Source organism: Vombatus ursinus, unplaced genomic scaffold (genome assembly GCF_900497805.2).
Source record: "Vombatus ursinus unplaced genomic scaffold, bare-nosed wombat genome assembly UNPS02014848.1, whole genome shotgun sequence".
In the NCBI taxonomy this organism is placed as follows: Eukaryota; Metazoa; Chordata; class Mammalia; order Diprotodontia; family Vombatidae; genus Vombatus; species Vombatus ursinus.
In genome coordinates this window covers 3967596-3985426 of record NW_020954626.1, presented here as the reverse complement: position 1 = coordinate 3985426, position 17831 = coordinate 3967596, and the positions used below count along the sequence as shown (strand labels likewise).

Below are 17831 nucleotides of genomic sequence, written 5' to 3'. Positions count from 1 at the left end.
AGAAAAAGCTGTCTACACCTGTCACCTTCACTTCCTCTCCACTCATTCTCTTTTCAACCCTTTGCAATATGGTTTAAGATCTCAGCACTCAACTGAAACTGTTCTCTCCAGAGTTATCAGTGATCTCTGAATGGACAGATCTGATAGACTTTTTTTCAATCTTCATTCTCCTTGAGTTCTTTGCAGCATATGATTCTGCAGACCACCCTTTTCTCACTGGATTCTCATTCCCCTCTGGGTTTTTGTGACACTGGTCTCTTGATTCTCCTCCTACTTGTCTGAACATTTCTTCTCAGTTTCCTTTGCTGGCTCATCATCCATATCAGGTCCCCTAGATGTGGATGTACCCCAAGGCTCTCTCCTGGATTCTCTTCAGATGATTCCCAGCCCCAGTCTCTCAGCTGAACACTAGTTGCACATTTCCAACTGCCTATTGGACGTTTCAAACCAGGTGTTCCGTAATAATCTCAAACTGTGCAAAATTCTACTCATTGACCTTTTCCCAAAAAACCACCTTTCTTCCAAACCCATCACAATTTCTGTTGAGGGCATAACTATCCTTCTTGTTATTTAGTTTCATAACCTTGTCATGATCCTTGACTCAATTGAAAACTATTCCTCATTCCCCATGTCCAAGTCAGTGACCAAATCCTGTCTTTTTTACCTCCACAACATCTTTTGCATGCATCATTTTCTCTCCATTCAGCCACCACCCTAGTTCATCCCCTATTGCAATAACCCCCTGGTTGGTCTCCCTGTCTCATATCTCACTTCACTCCAATCTATTCTCCAAACAGCTGCCAAAGTCATTTTTTCTAAAGCACTGATCTAACCAAACTATCTCCCTACTCAACAAATTCCAGTGACTATATATTGCTTTTAGGATGAAACATAAACTCCTTTATTTGGCTTTTAAAGTCTTTTATAATTGGACCCAAACTACTTTTCCAACCTATGAATTACTCCTGACATTCTGTGGTGCATTACTGTGAACTGTGTATGTACTGTGCATTTTGGCCACTAGGTGGCGCAATGGGTAAAGTCCTGGGCCTGGGGTCAGGAAGACTCAGCCTGAGTTAAAATCTGACATCGTACCTTTACTAGCTGTGTGACCCTGGGCAGGTCACTTAACCCTGTTTACCTCAGTTTCCTCATCTGTAAAATGAGGATAATAATAACACCTAGCTCCCAGGTTTGTTGAGAGGATCAAATGGGATGATATTTGTAAAGTGCTTAGCACAGTGCCTGGCACATAATAAACACTATACAAATATTATCATCATTATTATAATTATTAAAATTAAGTTTAAATGCTACCATCTACATGAAACCTGTCCAGATTCCTCCAGCTGCTGTTGCTCTTGAAATTACGTTGTATTTATTCTGTATATGTTTATACTTGTATATTTTTTCTCCTCAGATAGAATAGAAAATTCTTAGAGGCAGAAATTGTTTCACTTTTATCTTTGCATACCCAGCACTTTACACAATAGCAGGCGCCTAGTAGTTACTTAATAAATGCTTGTTGATTGATTGATTATTGATCTAATAATGCCACCTTAAGTTCCAAATTTCTCATCTGGTTTTATTTCATTTACCAGTTCTAACCCATCGCTGTTGGGATTTGAAGGGTGTTTAGACTGTCGCTGGAATTTTTGTTGTCTTGAGATACTTCTCCCCATACAGCAAAAATTTAGGTAGGAGCGTGTAGCATCTTATCTTAAGCAGCAGTCTAAGATAACAGCTTGACCTAATAGGAGTAAAATGGAAGAAAATAGTCAACTTTATCTTGATTTTTCTATCAGCAAATCTAGTAGTCCTTTCTTTCCCGGTCCATTGGCCTCTGCTCTGTTATTGTCTACAATAATGATAGTTCTCATGTTTGTGTGGACAAAACTTTGAGAGTAAGAGAAAACTCAGACACTCCTGTGTTAAATGATGTCCCCTCTGGGTTTTATAGATAAATGGCAAAAATCTTGTCTTTTTAAGGAGCCAATGGAGATACAGATCACTAACTGAGCTGTGGAACAACCAAACAGAGCGCTTTTATTTATTTATTTGTTTGTTTGCTTATTTATTTTTGCCATTTTCATGATGCCTGTCAATCACCATAGACAATCACATAGGAGTTTGGATCTTTTCCTAAATTATCAAAACCAATGGAATGTTTGTAAGCTCTTAATGTCAGACTGACAATTCCCCACATCCTGAATGGCTGCCCACCACAACTGTATCAGAATTCAAAATCAAAAAACCCAGTACTATTTGTGCAAATGAACAGCTTACATGTTGATTTTTGTCAGAGGTGAACTTTTTTTCCCCTTCCCAGGAACTACAGAAATCTAATTTCAACAAACTTTTCATCTCTTTTAGCCTATCTTCTTGCTTTGTCTTCAGGTTTATCATCTGATATGAATAGTCCTGAAGACAATAAAGTTAAAATGCCTAAAAACCAAGCCCAGAGACTATCTGTAATGAGCCAATAGCTCACCATATTATAGCTCTGACAATACGGAAAATCTGCCTGCTAGAAAACTGTCACTATGGTTATCATCCTAAATTTAAAGACAGAAGAAATCTTAGAAGTCATCTAGTCCAACCCCTTAATTTACAGATGAGGAACTAAGGCTCAAAGAAATTAATTGACTTGCTTAAGGTCATGTAGGTAGCATACAGCTAAGCCAGGATTTGAACCCAGTTCCCCTGACTCCCAATCCAGGCCTCATTCCATTACACCATTAGTGCTCAAATTCAGGGCACCTTTATGCTCTTAAAAATTATTGAGGGTCCCCAAAGAGTTTTTGTTAATGGGGAGTCCCATGTATTAATATTTACTATATTAGAAATGTAAATATCTTAATACTATCATGAAAATAATTTTGACCTCAAAGATTCTCAAAAGGGTCCTGAGGACCACAGGAGTCCCCAGATCACACTTTGATATCCACTGCACTATACCCGATATCTATGATAGTAGAGATACCCCTCCATTCTTCATTTTGGTTAGGAAAAACAACCTCTGGGGAACTAGGTTCCATGTTTCTTTCTAGTCTGATAAAGAAACATTAGGTGATGAGCAGGCAGACTTCAGAAAAACCTAGAAAGACTTGTATGGACTGATGCTGCGTGACATGAGCAGAACCAGGAGAACATTGTATACAGTAACAGCCATGTTGTGTGATGACTAATGTTGACAGACTAAGCCCTTCTCAGCAATACAAGGATCAAAGACATCTCCAAAGGTCTCGTGATGGAAAATTCTATCCACATCCAAAGAAAGAACCATGGAGTTTGAATGCACATCGAAGCATACTATTTGCTATTTTTTTTCTTCTGTTGTGTTTTATTTCCTCTTTCTGGTGGTTCCTCCCATTGGTTCTCATTCTTACTCACAACATCACTAATGTGAAAATATGTTTAATAGGAATGTATATGTATGGCCTATATCAGACTGCGTGCCATCTTGGGGAGGGAGGCAGGGAGGGAAGGGGAGAAAAATTTAAAACTCAAAAGCTTATAGAAGTGATTGTTGATAAATCAGAATAAATTAATAAAAAAGAAATATTAGGAGCTGAGAAAAAATCCCAAATAAAACTATATGATAATATTTCTTACATATAAATTTTTTTCTTATATAACAGGAAATATTTCCACTGATCAAGCAACAGTCTCTGTGCTAACTTTAGAGATTTATTCTGACCTGCTTTGTAGTACAGTAGGAAAAAAACTGGATTTAGATTCAAAGGTTCTAGGTTCAAATGTTCACTCTGTGTAACCCTGGACAAGTCACTTCTTTTCTCAGACCTCAGTTTAGTAATTTGTAAAATGACGGTTTAGACTAGACCTCTAGATGATATCTCAGTTTTCTTCCAGGCATACTTGGGCAGGGATTTCTGGGTCCATGAATTATTTTTTTAAAAAAAATTTTGATAACTATATTTCAATATAACTGATTTCCTTTGTAACCTTGTATGTTTTATTTTATGCATTTAAAAATATTCACAGAAAGGGTCCATAGGCTTCTTCAGACTGCCATAGGTGTCCATGACACACCAAAAAAATGAAGAACCCCTGAGCCATAATTCAACAAATTCAGGGACTAAAGAGGGAGGGAGTAGTAACTCATGGTGAACCTTAGCATCTGAAACAGAAAGGAAAAAGAAAAAAAAGTAAAGCAGAGGCAAAGCCAGAACAAGCTATTTGTTGTACCCTCAGTAATGTTTGAACATCCTGAAACGCCATTTCCCCTACACCCCAGTCCTCATCCCCTGACAATATTTTCCATCCCCCAGAGGCTTTTACTATACCACATGCCATTGATTTCTCTCTTACATACTATAGAAATTGAAAATATGTGGTATTGATCAAGGCACTGGACCTAGAGTCAAAAAGACATAAATTCAAATCCTACCTCAGACACTTTTCTTGTTGTGTGATCCTTAGTGGATCACTTAACCTCTCTTATCTTCAGGGTCCTCATTGGTAAAATGGGGATAATAATAGCACTTACCTCATAGGATTGTTGTAAGGATCAAATGAGATAACATATGTAAAGGTTCTTTGTAAGCCTTAAAGAACTATATACATGCTTGTTATTATCAATGCCCTATCTCTATTATTAAAAATACATGTATTTGTTACCAAAAAATATTTTAAAAGTGACCCTTGGAAAGATGGCGGAGTAAGAAAGAAAGAAAAACAACGGGAACCAGCTGTAATTGATCCCCTCACCAATTTGGAAACACTGACCAACTTATGAACAACCCCATGAACTACTGAGAGAGAGAAATAGAGAGAGAGAGAGAGAGAGAGAGAGAGAGAAGAAAAAAGCAAAAACATTGAAGAGTTTTGAAGGTTGCTAAGCATTTCTTTTGTGGAGTTGAACCAGTAACAAGACCAACAATTCTGGGGTGGAATTGACAAGAAAAATTTGATTGTCATATATTGTAAATCCTTCCTTTAATTTAACAGAAAAACTAATTTATGACTTCTATGCCAAAAGTAGTGACATATAGGAAGTCACTCTGGACCTAGATTGAGTGAAGAAAACATTCTGTGAATTCTATTTTGGCAAATATTATTTAAAAATGAGTGTTGAAAATGTCATATGGTACAGTAATAGAATTCACAGGGATGATCAAATCAGCTGCACAGACTGGGATGAAGTCTTCAAAGAGGGTAGATAGTTTGAACAAGGAAGATGTAGGGACTAGGCATGAATTGAAAGTCAGAAAGTCTATGATGATGGAAGAGGTGATTATGAGTGAAAGCCAATGAATGAAAAAAATCCAATGATAGAGGGAGGAGAGAAAGAGAAACAGAGAAAGAGGTGGGGAGGGAGAGAGCTAGAGACAGGGACAGAAAGACAGAGACAAAGCAAAACAGAAAAATAAAAAGAGAAAGGAAAGAAAGGAAAGAAAGGAAGAAAGAGGGAGGGAGGGAGGGAGGAAGGAAAGAAGGAAGGAAGGAAGAAACCAAAAGGGTTAAAAAAAATTCTTTTTTTTGATAATCACTATAAGGGGAGAAATTGGTGCTGATGCCTTATGCCTGGTTGACCTATAGTCTTGGAGCCTTCTCTGAACCTGACAACAAACCTGTCCATATTCATGAACTTCCCCTTCAACCTTCAGTGGGGACCATCTCATCTACCACTAGGGATTTCTCTGACTGGGTATGTTTGAAAGCCTGAGTTATTGAGACCACCTTGGCTTAGACTCACTGATGGGTCCCAACTAATTAAAGAGATTCTCTCTCCTCAAGCTTGAAAGGGTTCCCCCCACCCCCATTTCTGGAGTACAGTTCCTCCCAAGGCCTGGAGAATCCCCTGGCTGCTTTTCACCATCCTGGTCCCTGCAGGCAGCAGAGATTTCCTGCTACTCAGCCCCAGATTTCTCTGCTTACAACAAAACGCCTACAGTGAGAACCAGAAGACTAATAAAAATTGTCTGCATTCTTGGAACAGGGAACATTTGAGTGAGGAAATTTTCTACTAATGCAGGTTAGAATCTTCTCTGCAATTTATAGTCTTAAAGAGTAGCCTCCTTTTTCTCATTTTTGTGCTTTTTGTTAGTAATTTCCCTGTTTAAAATGGCCCCCAAGCATAGTTCCAAAGTACTGTGTATTGTTACTATGCGCAAGAAGGCTGTGATGTGCCTTATGGATAAAATCTGGGTGTTAGATAAGCTTCATTCAGGCGTGAGGTATAGTACTATTGGCCATGAGTTCAATGCTAATGAATCAACAATATGGTACAATCAGAAAAAGGAAGAGAAATTTGCCAATAGGTACATAAAGTCACTCTGGAAAGTACTAAAATAAATGTTGTGACTAGAGGCTTGGAAGGACCTAACCCTATATTTCTCCTAAGAGCAATGATTCAGTACCCATTAATGCAGTGTTCGTGGTAACTTTATAAAATATAACTATCACAAATGACAAGAATCAACTACACTATGTAATACTCAAAAAATTCATTGTTGGGCATGGTGGCACGTGCCTATAAACCCTATTACTAGGAAACACGAGACTGGTAGGAATTCTGAGCTCCAATAGAACCAGAGCCCATCATCGCTAAGTCTGACATCAATATAGAGAGTCCCTCGGAAGGAAGAACTGGAGGGAGGAGGAGCAGAGAGCTCTAAGGAGGGGCAAAACAGCCCAGGCTGGGCATGGGGCAGCTCAAAGATGATCAGTATACAGATCAGTCCTATGAGAGGGATCCTTCTAGCCTGGGTAAGAGAGTAACACTAGGGCTCAAAAAAAATTTTTTTCTATATTTATTGCAATACTAATCAATATGCTAAGGGGTTTCTTTACAAGTCTCTACAAAGTCATTTGGAAAAATAAGCAGGCAAGACTATTATGGGAAACACTGAAAAGAAAAGCTAATGAAAGAGTTGATTTTTTTTAACTTCTAAACTATAAAACATAATTACAAAGAAGGTATCCCCAAATCTATCTGCTACTGATCCAAAAAAAATTCAGTGCACTACAGTTAATGCATCAGATATCCAACTAAATGTGTTCAGAAGATTGGTATTTAGGGGCAGTTAGATGGCGTAGTGAATAGAGCATCAGCCCTAGAGTCAGGAGGACCTGAATTCAAGTGTGACCTCAGACACTTGATACTAACTGTGTGATCCTGGGCAAGTCACTTGACCCCAATTGCTTCACCAAAAAAAAAAAAAAAAGATTAGCATTTGTTTGGCAAATCTTTAGAAAATAAAAACTGGGGACATGATTAATTATTTAACAAATACACTTTGTAATATGTTCCTAATACAGGGGAGGTTACAGTTGCAGACTACAGAGTTAGATGACTTTGAGCCTCTATTTTCAATTAGGCAGGAAAGGGATTTAGGCCCCCCTCTCACACCTTAAACCTCAGTGAATTCCAGCTGGATGAGAAAATACCTACTTAAAATGTGAACTTTTGAAAAGTTGTCCAACAGTCATATAGCCAGTATATATCAAAGGCAAGGATAGAACTCAGGATCTTTCTGACTGTAAGTGGTCCAAGCAAGAAGCATTTATTAGATGTCTACTAGGTTCCAGACTAAGGCTAACCACTGGGAGGAAACTGTCCCTGCCTTCATGGTGTTCATGGTCTGATGAAAGAGGCAGTATGGAAACGATTATGTACTAACAAGATATATGAAAGATAAAGAGGGAAAAAATCTCAAAAGGAAGAGGTTTGTAGTTTAGGGAGACTGGGAAAGGCTTCTTGCAGAAGGTGGGGTTTTAGCTGAGACTGGAAGGAAGCCAGGGAAGCTGGGAGTCAGAGGAGAGGAAAGGGAGCATAGCCAGTGCAAATGCCCGGAGTCAGCAAATGGAATGTCTCATTCAAGCATCAACAAAGGAAGCCAATGTCAGTAGATCTCTGAGTTATGTGGGAGTAAAGTGTAAGAAGATTGGAAAGGTAGGAAGGGCCTAGGTTACAAAGGGTTTTAAAAGCCAAAAAAAGGGGGGCGGGCAGCCAGGTGGCACAGTGGATAGAGCATCGGCCCAATCCGGCCTTAGACACTTGACACTAGCTATGTGACCCTAGGCAAGTCACTTAACCCCAATTGCCTCAAAAACAAAAAAAAGCCAAATAGAAGATTTTATATTTGATTCTTTCAGAAGCGCTTCTAACTCTAGATTTTGACACTCAGTTGCTTTTTCACCCGAGAAGTTCCTGTCATGCTTAGGGGTTTCCCACCCAAAACATCTCTTTAACATGCCATCCCTTTTCTCCCATGGATGAGTTACCTCTAGGCCCTCCATTTTGGAGACCGGCCCAGGCTCACCATACTTCATTTCCCTTCTGGCTGTGCTAACGCTGGTCTTCACCATCATGTTCCATGCAGGTACTTTCACTTCTGGCCCTCCAAATTCTTTTCAGCTCTCCCTTTTTCTTCCATTACCACCACCACCACCACCCATTAGAAGATAAGCTACTTGAGAAAAAGGACTCTTTTTCTTTTTTGCTTTTATTTGAATCCCTAACACTTAGCACAGTGCCTGGCACTTAGTAAATGTTTTAATCAATGCTTATTACCTGCCTGCTTGATCCTCAAGATTATGGGAGTGGAGTGCAGAAAGGATAATATGATCAGACCTGCACTTTAGGAAAATCACTTTGGTAGCCGAGTTATGGATGAATGGACTAAAGTGGGGAGATAATTGAAGCAGAAAGACCAATCAGCAAGCCATTACAACAGTCTGGGGGTGAAATGATGAGAGACTGCACTGGGGTGGTGGTGGTGTCAGAGGAGAGAATAGGAGAGAAGTTTCAAAGGCAAACTTTACACGGTTTGGGAACAAATTGGAAATGGAGAGTGGGAATAAAGAGTGGAGTATATTGGAAGGCTAGGTGATGAGGAGAATGCTACCTCTCACAGGTGCATTTAAATGTCTGTCAGTGCAGTTGTTTGAAAAGCGGCTGTCAAGATTAAAAGCAAGAACCCCAAGAAACCCCAAGGGTGGGAAATCCCAAGAACCCCAAGAAATGATTGTTGAGAGGAGGAGTCTTGAACCTTCATATTTTCCAGGCAACTATCATTCTTAAAGCTAGTTTATGTTCTATAGATGATGTAATATATATTAGCCAGTAGGTGGCAGGCATGGAACAGTTTCACATCAAGGACCCAAAAGCTCATTCAATTTTAGCCTCGAAACAATGACAATTCTTTAAAATGAACAGACCCATTATTGACAGCTACTAAGGAAGAGTGTTCTTTTTATGGGCATTTGCATATTTAGCAAAAGAGGCCAGGTGGAGAAGTGGAGGGATTCTTTGAAAGCAGGGATGAACAGTTATATTTGAGGCTTCTAAACAAAATTGAACAAAGTCTTGGCTCTCTCATCCCCTATCCCAAATCTCATCCCATCTCCCTCGTACCCTTACAATCCCCAAAATAACAACAACAAGAAGAAGAATTTATGTAGTGCTTTAAGGTTTGCAAAGCACTTTGCAGATATCTTATTTAATCCTCACAACCACTCTGTGATATAGGTGCTTATTATCGTACCCATTAAGTGTATGTAAGGTAATTATTATACCCAGAGGCAGCTGGTGGCACAGTAGATAGTGTGCTGGGCCTGAAGATAGAGTTCAGATCAGACCTCAGACACTTACTGTGTGACCTTGGGCCCGTCACTTTAACCTCTGCCTCCGTTTCCTCAACTGTAAATAGGAGATATTAGCAGCACCTACCCTGCAGAGTTGTTGTGAGGACCAAAGAGATAATATTTACAAAAAATGATTAACACAAAGCCTGTCACGTAGTAGGTGTAGTATACAAATGTATTTATTCCCTTCCCCTTTTACAGATGAGGAAACTGGGGTAAAGATTAAATGACTTTCCCAGAGTCACACAGCTACTGTACAAGACTGGATTGGAACACAAGTCTCCTTAACTTTAATTTCCAACATTCTATCCACCTAGCTACACTTTTTAAAAATTACAAAAAAAAACTGAGTACTACAATACAGTAGATAATTATTAGCTCATAAATAGGTATGCAGTATTTATACCAAGTGTGCCAAAAGTCTTAATTCAGTTTTAAGGCAGTTTTAACATTTAGTAGTTTAAAACTAGCTAAGACACCCTAAATTTGTCCTTGAAAGAGTACAAATAATCCTGAAAGTGGTGCTTTTATTATTGTTTTCTTTTCACAGAATTACAGTGGTAAAAGCAACTTCTGCTCTACCTCATTTCCTCTCTTCCACCCCACCCTGAAACCTCTTCTTTAGATATTACATAACTATTCCCATCATATGACTGGGCGCATACTTAGATCTACCACTTGTCATCTTCCCACCTACCAATACACAAACACACACATACACACTCCTACTCCCTAAACTGCAAACTCATTCCTCCTTTTAAAGGGCGGAAAAAAGCAAAGGTCTGATCCAAGCCCATTGCTGGGATAAAGATAAAAGTTAGTTTTGGATTTATGGAGCAATCTCAACTTACGCCTTTTGTCTCTGAAAGGATGTGGACTCTCCATTAATAAGGAGATAGCTTGAGTTCTATCTTTTAAAAATTCAGGATTATCTGAACCCTATCAACAAAATAAATACTACATAGTATAAATAAAATATAGATTTATCTGTTTGATTTTATTAAAATCCCCAGATCTTGGCACTGTACCTATAACATAGTATAGGTGTCTAATAAATGCCTGGCAATTGATTAAATGTCTCCTTCCCTTACAAGAAGTAAGGAAATGGGCAGGGAGTGGGACAGATTTAGCTGGTAATTACTTAGGAAATTTAAAATTATTTCTAAAACTGTCCTGATTTGAGCTTCCTGCTACAGCTGCAGCAGCTAGATATACTCCCAAGTGACCTCATCTACCTATCTGGTAGTTTCTACTACCAGGCTTGAAACACAAAAATCTGTCCTAAGAAATATTCATGGTGTTGTCGATCTAGCGATTTATTTGGTATCAGGAGCACTTTCGTTAAAATCCTCCAGTGTTCTCCACCATTAGACTGCAAAGAGAGACTGTCTTTTGCCTTTCTTTTTATCTGGAGCACATTCCACAGTGCCTGGCACGTAGTAGGCTCCTAATAAATGTTTATTGACTATTGACTCACTGACTCCAGCACTTAAAGGGATGAGTCCCTTTACCTCCTTGAGGCTCAGTTTCCTCATCTGTAAAATGAAGGGAGAGATTCTAAAGTCCCTCTCAGCCTTCCATTTGTTATCCTATAATCTCCATTAGATTGTGAATTGTTTGAGGGCGGGGATGTCTTCTGACTCTTTTTGTATTCCCAGCACTTAGTACAGTGCATGGTACACAGTTGGTGCTTAATAAATGTTTGTTGATTGACTGACTTTCTATAAGGTCTCTTCCAGCTCTAAATCCTATGCTCTTATAACAGAGCAACTGCCCATAGAAGGTTTTTAGAGAAAACCCTGGCAATATCCAAAGATAACACTAACCTATAGATTTATGCTATCCTAAATTACGTAAGCTTTTTAAGATTTCCTTCTGGCACATACCAAGGAAGCAACATGCCAGCATTCAGACTAATCACCATGGGGCCAGAAACACTTCTGGCCTACCCCACCCAAATCCAACAGTAACTCCAATTGTTCTGTGAAGTTTGGATTCAGTCAAAGGGCCTCACTTGAGGACCTAGAGGGCCACGTGTGGCCTCAAGGTAGCAGACTCCCCACCCTTGATTCTAATTAGCCTTCACTCTCAGCTTGCCATCCAGTCTACATCTCATTTTGGAAAAGGTATTATGAACCAGGAGAGAAGACCGCACCTCCCTTGAGACATGACTTTTTGATGTTTTCCACTATCTTAACACAGGGCTCCTATACGTGATGTGATATGATGTAGTCAGGAGAGTATGAATACTGTGATCCAGAGCTTTCCTGAGTTTACAGAAGTTTACACCCTCAGCTTACTGACAGTGGGAGATCTAACGTTAAGATTTCCCCTCGGAGCAGCTAGGTGGCACATAGAGCGATGGCCCTGGAGTCAGGAGGACCTGAGTTCAAATTCAGCCTCAGACACATAACGCTTACTAGCTGTGTGACTCTGGGCAAGTCACTTAACCCCAGTTGCCTCACCAAAAAAAAACAAAAACAAAAACAAAAACAAAAAAAAAGATTTCCTCTCATGAACAAAGTTGTGTTCTCCCATGAAGGGATAGTTTCCTGGACAACTGAACTCATTCTGAATCTCAGCTTCTTCAATAATGACCAAGGACAAGGATCAACTTTTAAGGAACCCAGTCAAAATCACATACAAATATAATGCAGGTGTGTTCCATCCTAGTAAGATGCTTTGATTCTAGGATCTTAAAGTACCTTAGAAATCATTATCCTAGTTACCTGGAGATAAAGAATATGAGATCTATAAAAGTTAAATTCCTTTGAAGATAATGAATCACTAATAGTCACCAACATCAAACTCAATTAGACCATTTCTTTCTTTTTTTTCCTTTTTTCCCTGCGATTTCATCAATGTGGGTAACTCTTGGATTGAAAACTTCCCTTTGTCAAAAGATAGAAATCCTAATGGTAAAATTTCAGGCATCAGGGAGCAAAGAAGTATTTTTATTATCAGAAGGGCCTTCCTTGCTACACTGAAATGACCTCATGTAGATGAAAGTCAACCCCGCTATACTTACCTCAGACCACATGTAAGCCACATGCTCCTTACTTGAGAATCCTTGGACATTCACAAATCATAGTCAAGATGCCTCTATAGAAACAAAATACCAGGATCAGACCCATACAACTATATTTCCTGTTCTAGCTATGTAGGGTATATCACTGCTCCAACTTTGCCTCTTTTGAGACCAATCCTATTCTCAGCAAGCTGACAAAAGAGAATTTTTTTTAAAGTCAGTGTTGATTTATGCAAGATTTCAGGTATTCTCTGGGGTGTACTCAGAGACACATAAAGCTGAAATAAGTTTACACTGCCTAGACGAGCAGGTTTGATGTGCCCTGGAAAATTGAGCTATTCCATAAAAAAAGCAACATAAGTGAAGTTTATTTGTCTACAGATTTCAATGCATTTCAGAATCTTTTATTAATCCTCACAAGAAATCTTTTTGTTACTACTAAAGTATATAAATATATTCCTCTAACATCAACCCTTTCTAACCTCCAGTTGGGGAAGAGCAGGACCTGGGCTCAGAGAAGTGGAGTTGGAATCCCAGCTCTGATATTTACTTACCTGTATGACCTTGGGCAAGTCATTTATCCTGTTAGGGACTTAGTTTTGTCCTCTTCAAAATAAGATGCCAGGAAGAGGTCTAAATCCCCCTTCCACCTCCAAAACCAATGATGCCGTGAACATTGTCTGCTTCACCCAAACCAGGAAGAGAAAACAGATGTGAGTCTATTTCAAAAGAACCGAAATTATAGGTAGCTTTGTTCAGCTCTAATTCAAAAGGTGAAACATTAGTCACAAAGACTAATGACACAAATACTAGATTAGCCAAGTAAACAAGAAATAATCATGTTGACCAAAGGATGAAGGTCGGAAGAAAGCTAGACACATGATACATGGAGAGATTTAGACTAAAGAAAATTAAACTTTTTCTTGGGTCAAAAATCACAGTAACTTGGATGGTCACAAGTAGATGAATCTCAATAGTACTCCTCAATAGATTCTGACGTGACTTAGCTTTGTGAGTGACAACCAATATGTTTTGCCAGTTATTCACAGCCAGCTTGAATGGGAGAGGAAAGATTTAAAAAAAAAAAAACTTTTCGGTAGCCTCCTGGGTTCAGATCCCTGCTCTATCACTGACTACTATGTGACTAATTCATGACTATTATGTGACAATGTACAACTCACTTAACCTCTCTGGGCCTCAGTGTCCTCCTCCTCCATGGTATTAGATCACTAAGATTCCTTCCGGATTATGGTAGGAGTATTATGAAAACCCCATTGCCCTCCATACAAATTAAGCTAATTTTCCTTAAAAGGAATTGAGAGCTTCCTCAGGATATGATTGGCTCAAGGCACTAAGGTCACTTCCTTATCACCTCAGGACAGCTAGGAGGAGCTCCAAGGGCATTTAGATGCTTAGAGGATGAATCGTGAAAGGCAACTCAGACAAAGGACTTTCACTCAGCTGGATCAACTTGGTGTCCCCAATGCCTAACCTGGTTGAATATCCCTCTCCTGCCATGGCTAAGTAAATTTCTTTTTGTTAAATGTTGAATGACCTATTGTTTCAAAATGGACCCTAAACTACTGGGGCCATTGGCTTGAGACAGGCTCATCCTAGAACACAGCTCTAAAATGAATTTAACTTACAAAGCAACAATAATAGGGATGAAGGGATATGGAGTTGGCCAAAAACATAATGATAATGCTATGGTCTAGCACAGTGCTGTCTAACTCAAATAGAAAACCCCATGTATATTCTGTTGTATTTGTATTTATTTTGTTAAATATTTTCCAATTATATTTTAATCTGATTTGAGTCCCTGTGTCAGTGGGCTGGATGTTTGATACCTGTCGTCTAGAATATATGCTTCATTTGCACTAGATGTAAGCTGGGGTCTGTAACTCGCTTTTAAAAAAAAAAAGAAGATTGTGATAACTTTATTTCAGTATAATTGGTTTTCTTTGTAATCCTAAGTATTTTATTTTATACATTTAAAAGCATTATTCTCAGAAAAAGTCCATAAGGCTTTGCTAGACAGGCGAAGGGTCCATGACACAAAAGATTAAGAACTTCTGATTTAGACAAATAGCTCCATTTCTTTAGTTTATATAGATTTAAGGTTTACAAAATCCATGCCTCACAACAATCCTGTAAGGTAACTAGTGAAATTATTTTTCCCATTTTACTGATGAGGAAACATATTCAGTGAGATATAGACCCAAGGTCACATGGGGAAGAAGTAGCAAATGCAGAATATTGCCTAAATGATGATGACTGGAACAACAGTTTGGTTCAATGAAGGGAGATGCCTAGGTACCATCAGCTAGGCATAGCACCTCCTGAGACTGGTTTGATTCTGAGACATATGGTGCTTTCTGGAATATGTAAGTATAAATTAGCAAAAGTACAGATGTATGGTCTAGTCTAAAGATGTCCCAGAAATGGGTAGCAATCCAAAGAACTCATCAAAAAAAAAAATCAACCAATCAATAAGTACTCATTAAGTGCTTATAATGTACAAGGGCAATGCTAAACACTGAGGAGAAAGATAAAAACAGTCTCTGTCCTCAGAGGGCTTCCATTCTAATGAAGCCATAGGAGACATTGAAAATTATTGAATAGAGTTGTGACGTTATAAGACCTACACATTTGGAATATCAGTTTAGCAACTGTTTGGGGGCTGTAGAGATTGACAGCAAGAAGATTAATGAAAAGACCTTTGCAATAGTCTATGAGGGAGTTGATGAGGGTCTGATGAGGGATAGTGTCTTGATAGATAGAGAGATGATTTATCCAATAAAAATTTTCTTGACCAATCATTACCCCAAATCAGTAAGATAGAAACAAATGGGGAAAAGGTGATTTTTTTTGTTAATGGAAGGAAATTAAATGCCACAAAATTATTTTATTATAGCTATGTCTATGTATAGTCAGTTCATCTGTTTTTAGCAATATAAAATGAGAATTGATTGAATAGTAAATAGCCCCAAATATCAGATCAAACAAGTTTCTTTTTCAATGAAATATTATTTTATTTTCAAATGAAGATCCACCTTCTGTCTCAGCCACTCTCTGTCTCAGTCCCTTCCCTACCACATTGAGAAAGCAAGAAAAACAAAACCCCTTTTATAAATATGTATAGTCAAACAGAACAAATTTCTGCATTAGCTATGGCCAAATCTAAATCTGCATTCAATTCATTACCTCTCTATCAGAAGGAGGGCAGTGTGTTTCAATCTTAGTTCTTTGGAATAGTGGTTGGTCATTGTTCCGGCATGTTTCAGTTTAGTGTTGTTCATGACACATAGGCATGATGTCAGAATTGGTTATGTATCATGGCAGCTTGACTCTGGGGCCACTCTAGCTTAACCTGAGTCACCCCCAGCTATCTGTTTCTGTTTTCCTCCTAGGAACATGTAACTCTTTGCAAAACCAGTTTTCAGAGTCACTATAAGTCTTTGTAATCCTGTATAATGTTGTTCAAGGTAATTTTAGTTCCAATTGTTTTGGTTGTTTCTCATGATAATCATGGCTTGAAAAAGAAATTAAAATCATTGGTTTGATCCACATCTCCTTCTGCCATGTTACTAGCAAATAAGGGATTTAACTTTACTTCAATTACTCTAAGACCCATATGGTCAGAGCCATTGAATTGATTCTTTTCTTGTAAACATATTTTGGTTCATCTTAACCATGGTTTCAGTCATTTTTCAATTGTGTCTGACCAGATTTGAACTCAGAAAGTTGAGTCTTCTTGACTCCAGGCCCAACACTCTATCCACTGCACCACTTAGCTACTAGGTTTCAGATCTGGAGTTAGGAGGACCTGAGTTCAAATGTGACCTCAGATACTTGCTAGCTGTGTAACCCTAGGCAGTTCACATAATCCTGTTTGCCTCAGTTTCCTCATTTGTAAAGTGGTCTGGAGAAGGAAATGGCAAACCACTCCAGTTTCTTTGCCAAAACAAACCCCAAATAGGGTCACAGAGAGTCAGACACGACTAAAATGACTTAACAACAAGAACCACTGATTCTACAACTTCAGTCAAATAGGTCATGGAGTTCATTTTCTCTATGTGTATGTCTGTGTGTGTCTGTGTCTCTATGTTTGTCTCCCTGTCTCTGCCTCTCTCTTTCTATCTCTGTCTCCTTGCCCCCTTTGCCATCCTCCTCCCTCCCTCTCTCTGTTATATGTACACACACACATACATACACAAACACACACTTATACATACATATATGTATATATTACACAGGTATATGTGTGTGTCTTTTGGAAGATTCTTTCTATATACATATATTGTATATGCATATATATGTATATATATGCATATGAAAGTTCACCCAACTTTTTTTTTTATTTAAATTTAAAAATTTTTTTTTTTTTAGTGAGGCAATCAGAGTTAAGTGACTTACCCAAGGTCACACAGTTAGTACGTGTCAAGTGTTTGGTCTGAGGCCGAATTTGAACTCAGGTCCTCCTGACTTCAGGGCTGGTGCTCTATCCACTGCACCACCTAGCTGCCCCTCCAACATTTTTTTTAAGCTTTTAATGTACAAAGCTCTGTGCTAGGTGCTGCGGTGGATACAAAGGAAATAAAAGACATAATTTCTCCCTTGAGGACCTTACATTCCAGCTAGGGAAATGAAACAACCAGAATCATTTTAAGATAACATATTAGTAAGAGTTAGATTAGGTGATATGTAATGTATAAACAAGTGCTGAGAGAATCTTTAAAGGGGAAAAGGCTACTTTAGAGAGTAATTACAGAAGAATTCATGAAATATCTGACTCATATCACACTTTAAAGTTGGAAACAAAGTACTTCATAGCTGTTATTTTATTTAATCCACATAAAAACCTCGTTTAGCCTAACAACTATTATCTGCATTTTACAAATAAGGAAACTAAAGCTCAGAGAGTGTAAGTGTTTTAGCCCAGGACACACAGCTAGTAAATGGCAGAGCTGGGATTTGAACACACCTGCTGATTTCAGAGCCACTGAATATATCACAGCTGGCTTGAGTTGGGCCTTAAGGAAGTGTAGGATTTCAGCAGATGGAGCAGAAAAGAAAGACATTCCAGACAAGAAAACTTGATGTGTGTTTGTGGGATATAGCAGGGAAGTAATAAGCCTAGAGTCACACCAGCATGAAATCCAGTGCCCAGTACAATTTCTTGCACATGGTA

General features: G+C 38.6%; 1 long non-coding RNA gene across 1 annotated transcript; it reads right to left on the bottom strand.

The window, feature by feature from the left end:
* Nucleotides 1-4028: 4028 nt before the first annotated feature.
* On the bottom strand, nt 4029-13323 carry LOC114026987. Its single transcript, XR_003567190.1, has 3 exons — nt 13195-13323; nt 12641-12714; nt 4029-4141 (listed from the first exon to the last, which is right to left on the bottom strand). It is a non-coding gene; the product is annotated as an uncharacterized LOC114026987 (long non-coding RNA).
* Between the last annotated feature and the right edge of the window lie 4508 nt (nt 13324-17831).